This window comes from Gopherus evgoodei, chromosome 1, assembly GCF_007399415.2.
Source record: "Gopherus evgoodei ecotype Sinaloan lineage chromosome 1, rGopEvg1_v1.p, whole genome shotgun sequence".
NCBI lineage: Eukaryota > Metazoa > Chordata > Testudines > Testudinidae > Gopherus > Gopherus evgoodei.
The window spans coordinates 70,318,054-70,325,014 of NC_044322.1; positions in this window are offsets into that span (position 1 = coordinate 70,318,054).

A 6,961-nucleotide genomic window follows, 5' to 3' on the forward strand; every position below is an offset into this window, starting at 1 on the left:
AGTAATTTTGGGTCATCTGCAAACTTTTCCACCTCACTGTTTACCCTTCTTTCCTGATCGTTTATGAATATGTTGAACAGCACTGGTCCTAGTACAGATTCATGGGGGTATGACATTCTCCTCTGGCGTTATCCGGACCGGTGATCTGCTAGGTCACTCCAATTCTTGACTCTGGAAGCCAGCCTGATCCTGCTCTGTTGTGAGAACCCCCACTTCTGGGCTGTTCGCACACACAGCCTCTGGCATGTAAGCTGCTCCTTGGATTGTGCAACTGAATGACACTAGCCAATATCTCCAGTCCCAGACACTTCCAATTTTCAAAAGATGTCTCTTTTGTCTCTAATGTCTCTTTTACTCTGTTGTTTAGTCATTGTGATATTTTTGGGGTTCTCTCACAGTTTTTTTTTAATTTGGGGTATACCTACAGTTTGAAGTTCTATTATTTTTAAAAGTTTTCAGGCAGCTTGCAGGCATTTCTCTCTTGTAACTATTCCTTTTAATTTCCATTTGATTAGCCTCCTCATTTTTGTGTACTTCAACTTTTTGAACATAAACACTACTATGGTAGATTTCTTTGGTATTTTCTGACTAGGGCTTCTAGGGGCTACCACAATATAAACAATAATGTTAAATCATTACAAGAATGCTCTGATGGCACGTCTCCCTCCAAATTCTAATCCTGTGGTGGCAAACAACATGCTATCCAAATGCTTCACATCACATTTTTCTGATTTTCCTAGGAAGTATTCACTTTCCTGAATTTGACAGAAATTCAGAACATATAGAAAACTTGTCCATCCTTATTATGTAGCTTATTTCTGATTCACCTTAGAAATGTTTTTATGATGTACGGTTCTTATTGAAGTGTTCATAGTATAAGCATGTACATACCTTCAGTGAGGGTCTGAATTTTCACAAGTCCCTGAATTTATCTACCACTACTATAGGGAAATCAATCCTGTTTGCCTCCTTTACTCACTACACACCACAGCTCCCATCTCTAGAATACCACACAAATTCTTCTTCTGTAGGAAATCTATCCTTCTTAGGGCTGATCCCGTGAGGTCCTGAGCACACAGAACATCTATTAAATTCAGCAGGAACTCAGCATGTTGCAGGCTCATTTTTTATAAAATAAGTCAACACTTCCAAGTTTTTTAACAGGTATTTCTTGCTAATTTTTCAGCAGCCAGAACACTTCAGTCTCAATCACCCTTTGCAAATTAATGGACATAACTTTTTAAAAACATCAAGAATAACAGTAATTTGTAAATATCTATTTAAATAGACTTGAATACAGTTTAGGCATAGCTGTCATTTTTAAAGTTTAATTACATAAACACTCTTTTTTTTGCCATCAAATGGGATATGTTTGGAGGAAACATATATCTGCAATTTCAGTAAGTGACTACATGGAATTAAAATAGCTTGAGAGAAAAATTGTTTGTTTTCTTCTGAAATCTGTAGCTTTTTTAGTCAATTTTTAAAGAGAAATAATTATAGAAAGTCCTTTATTGTTTGCCTGCAAAAACTGCTTCATGGTTAGAGAAAGCAAAACCATGTGTGCTTCATGGCAGAGGAGAGCTGAAGGTCAAAATATTAATTCCACTTACTGCAACATGTATTCTTGAGCTGACTCATAGCTGCATCATCTGCAGTACTCACATGTAACAGGGAGAACTTGAATAGTAAGAGAAACAGATTTCATAACATAAGGATCAATACTTAAGAAAAGAAAGGCTATAGTCCATGGGAAAAAATGCCACATTTTCTTCCTGTTTTTTGTTGCCTTTCTGCTTGGGGGCAAAAAAATTCAAGATGTTATTTTGAAAGAAATCAAAAGAGAAAAGTGAAGGGAGAAACCACTGTTAAAGGGGAAACCACTTTTAAAAAATAAACAACCAGAACACAATGGATATCGGCAAAGTGTTAAAGGAGCATAACTCAGTTAAAGGGAAATTGTTGCAAACGGTCAAAACTCCAAGCTTACTTTATTTTAAAAATATAAATAAAAAATATAAATAAAAAACTGTGGATATGGACTATTCACTTTACAGTCACCTATTCAATTAGTTTAATTTCTGGGTCATTGTGAAGGTTGTAAAAATTAATAATTTATATCTGAGTGGTACCCAGAGGTCATAAGTAGGGTTGTGTTAGGCGCAGTATAGCTGCACATTAAGCAACAGACCACATACTAAAGAATTTATTATCTAATCTGAAGATGCAATAGAATGCAATTATTAGTTTTAGGAGAAGTCGCTGATGAGCTGTTTTCGTGGGTTACCAAATTTGGGAGGGAAAGTAGAAGACCCTTCAGAACTTCTCTACCCTTTCACCTAGAAATTGGCAAATATTTGGCAAGGTACTACTCAGCATGAGGAAAAGTGGCAGAATCAGGCCTTTAGTTAATTTGCAAACAGAGGGCTGTGCCAAAGGTGAGGAATTCATGAATAAAGAGCTGGATCTAAAGAGCTAGATCACAACTTCTCCTGCATGGCTGTGTAAGAAATAACAGCAAACAAATGGAGACAACTGGTGGAGGAAGCACATGAAGGAATGTCTGATTGCATAGACTGTCTGAGAGTGAATCTTCACTGCCTTGTTTTTGTGGCGTTACAGACATCTGTGCCAAGGAGGGGTAATGAGATGAGGACCTATCATATAGTCCCCGCTAAGCTTCCCCACACCATACCTGTAGTGGATATGTAGAAAGATTGTGCAGAGGGGGTGCACTTTGGGGAAGAGGGGGTCTTATTCCCATTTACAGCCCCAAACAGCCATGTAGAGAAGGCAGTGACCTAGCCCTTAAGGTACAACACAGCACTCACACTGTCTCCAAGCTAATTAAAAGTCTAATTCTGACACCTTTCCTCATACTAAGGAGTATTTGACACTGTAAGCAGTTCCACTGATTTCAAATGGGGCTATCTGTGGAGAATGGTGCTACCCACTGTCAGTAAGGGTGGCACAGACTGGCCCTTAGTCATTTACACCTGTCAAAATGAGTATGTGTTACATCCTGCCATTCTGAATGAGTAACATTTTACACCCACCTCACACTCATTTTACAGGAGGAAATGACAGCACAAAGTTCAATGTAAGGGAAATTCATTCTTGTAGGGCCTAATTCATGCCTGTGCTAATGATGAGCCCAATGCAGCGGTCAAGAATTAAGCAATATGCTCTCCTAAATTTGCTGCCAAAGATGGAGATAGATAGAAATACTCCAGCCATTCTCCTTTCTTCCACAGGAAGTTTTTGCAGGAGGTGGCCTCTGCACCTGTCAAGGGGATTTCTCTAATGGTATATAGACTCACAGACTCATAGACTCTAGGATTCGAAGGGACCTCGAGAGGTCATCGAGTCCAGTCCCCTGCCCTCCTGGCAGGACCAAATACTGTCTAGACCATCCCTAATAGACATTCATCTAACCTATTCTTAAATATCTCCAGAGATGGAGATTCCCTAGGCAATCTATTCCAGTGTTTAACTACCCTGACAGTTAGGAACTTTTTCCTAATGTCCAGCCTAAATCTCCCTTGCTGCAGTTTAAGCCCATTGCTTCTTGTTCTATCATTGGAGGCTAAGGTGAACAAGTTTTCTCCCTCCTCCTGATGACACCCTTTTAGATACCTGAAAACTGCTATCAGGTCCCCTCTCAGTCTTCTCTTTTCCAAACTAAACAAACCCAATTCCTTCAGCCTTCCTTCATAGGTCATGTTCTCAAGGCCTTTAATCATTCTTGTTGCTCTTCTCTGGACCCTCTCCAATTTCTCAACATCTTTCTTGAAATGCGATGCCCAGAACTGGACACAATACTCCAGTTGAGGCCTAACCAGCACAGAGTAAAGCGGAAGAATGACTTCTCGTGTCTTGTTTACAACACACCTGTTAATGCATCCCAGAATCACATTTGCTTTTTTTGCAACAGTATCACACTGTTGACTCATATTAAGCCTGTGGTCTACTATGACCCCTAGATCTCTTTCTGCCATACTCCTTCCTAGACAGTCTCTTCCCATTCTATATGTATGAAACTGATTGTTCCTTCCTAGGTGGAGCACTTTGCATTTATCTTTATTGAACTTCATCCTGTTTACCTCAGACCATTTCTCCAACTTGTCCAGATCATTTTGAATTTTGACCCTGTCCTCCAAAGCAGTTGCAATCCCTCCCAGTTTGGTATCGTCCGCAAACTTAATAAGCATACTTTCTATGCCAACATCTAAATCGTTGATGAAGATATTGAACAGAACCGGTCCCAAAACAGACCCCTGCGGAAACCCATTTGTCATACCTTTCCAGCAGGATTGGGAGCCATTAACAACTACTCTCTGAGTACGGTTATGCAGCCAGTTATGCACCACCTTATAGTAGCCCCATCTAAATTGTACTTTCTTAGTTTATCTATAAGAATATCATGCGAGACTGTATCAAATGCCTTACTAAAGTCTAGGTATATCACATCCACCGCTTCTCCCTTGTCCACAAGGCTCGTTATCCTATCAAAGAATGCTATCAGATTAGTTTGACACGATTTGTTCTTTACAAATCCATGCTGGCTATTCCCTATCACCTTACCACCTTCCAAGTGTTTGCAGATGATTTCTTTAATTACCTGCTCCATTGTCTTCCCTGGCACAGAAGTTAAACTAACTGGTCTGTAGTTTCCTGGGTTGTTTTTATTTCCCTTTTTATAGATGGGCACTATATTTGCCCCCTTCCAGTCTTCTGGAATCTCCCCCGTCTCCCATGATTTCCCAAAGATAATAGCTAGAGGCTCAGATACCTCTTCTATTAACTCCTTGAGTATTCTAGGATGCATTTCATCAGGCCCTGGTGACTTGCAGGCATCTAACTTTTCTAAGTGATTTTTTACTTGCGCTTTTTTTATTTTCTCTTCTAAACCTACTCTCTTCCTGTAAGCATTCACTATACTAGATATTCCTTCAGACTTCTCAGCGAAGACTGAAACAAAGAAGTCATTAAGCATCTCTGCCATTTCCAAGTCTCCCGTTACTGTTTCCCCGTCCTCATTGAGCAGTGGGCCTACCCTGTCCTTGGTCTTCCTCTTGCTTCTAATGTATTGATAAAAAGTCTTCTTGTTTCCCTTTATTCCCATAGCTAGTTTGAGTTCATTTTGTGCCTTTGCTTTTCTAATCTTGCCTCTGCATTCCTGTGTTATTTGCCTATATTCATCCTTTGTAATCTGACCTAGTTTCCATTTTTTATATGACGCCTTTTTATTTTGTAGGTCACGCAAGATCTCGTGGTTAGGCCAAGGTGGTCTTTTGCCACATTTTCTATCTTTCCTAACCATCGGAATAATTTGCTTTTGGGCCCTTAATAGTGTCCCTTTGAAAAACTGCCAACTTTCCTCAGTTGTTTTTCCCCTCAGTCTTAATTCCCATGGGACCTTACCTAACAGCTCTCTGAGCTTACCAAAATCCGCCTTCCTGAAATCCATTGTCTCTATTCTGCTGTACTCCCTTCTACCCTTCCTTAGAATTGCAAATTCTATGATTTCATGATCACTTTCACTCAAGTTTCCTTCTACTTTCAAATTCTCAACAAGTTCCTCCCTATTTGTTAAAATCAAGTCTAGAACAGCTCCCCCCCTAGTAGCTTTTTCAACTTTCTGAAATAAAAAGTTGTCTGCAGTGCAGTCCAGGAACTTATTGGGTAGTCGGTGCCCTGCGATGTTATTTTCCCAACATATATCTGGATAGTTGAAGTCCCCCATCACCACCAAATCTTGGGTTTGGATGATTTTGTTAGTTGTTTGAAAAAAGCCTCATCCACCTCTTCCACCTGATTAGGTGGCCTGTAGTAGACTCCCAGCATGATATCACCCGTGTTTCTTACCCCTTTTAGCCTAACCCAGAGACTCTCCACACTTCCGTCTCCTATGTCCATCTCCACCTCAGTCCAAGTGTGTACATTTTTAATATATAAGGCAACACCTCCTCCCTTTTTCCCCTGTCTATCCTTCCTGAGCAAACTATACCCATCCACACCAACATTCCAGTCGTGTGTATTATCCCACCAAGTTTCAGTAATGCCAATAATATCATAGTTGTATTTATTTATTAGCACTTCCAGTTCTTCCTGCTTATTACCCATACTTCTTGCATTTGTATATAGGCATCTAAGATACTGGTTTGATCTTGCCTCCCAGCTTTGCCCTGACCCTCCTTCCTCTCTGCCATTATAGCCCGTGCTCCCTCCTGTTTCCAACCCATCTCCCAGGTCTTGTTCCCCACTTACCTGTGGGCTTTGCTCACCTGTCCCCGTCGAACCTAGTTTAAAGCCCTCCTTACTAGGTTAGCCAGTCTGTGCGCAAATAAGGCCTTTCCCCTCTTCGAAAGTTGAACGCCCTCTGTTCCTAGCAGTCCTTCCTCGAATAGCATCCCGTGGTCGAGGAAGCCAAAGCCCTCCTGGCGACACCATCTTCGCAGCCAGGCATTCACCTCCACGATGCATCTGTCTCTGCCCGGATCCCTACCTTCAACAGGAAGAATTGAAGAGAATACCACCTGCGCTCCAAACTCCTTAACCCGTACTCCCAGAGCCCTGTAGTCACTCTTGATCTGCTCAGTGTCACACCTCACAGTATCATTTGTGCCCACGTGGATGAGTAGCATGGGGTAGTAGTCAGAAGGCCGGATAATCCTCGACAATGCCTCTGTAACATATACTCCAAGCAAGCTGTGACTCTTTACAGCCGCTTCACACTGGCTACACCACCACTTGCTTCCTACAACATGAGGAAAAATCCCCCCCTCAATATAGTTTATATCTTCCAGTATCTTCAGTTAGCATCAAATTGCTGGCACCAAATAATAATGAATAATAATAGGAATGTACCCACTCTTCCCTTTACAGGCATTTCTTTCCAACATGAACACAGCAGTTAACACAGATCCTTGTTCAGCCTTTGCACGTGCACTGGGAGAAA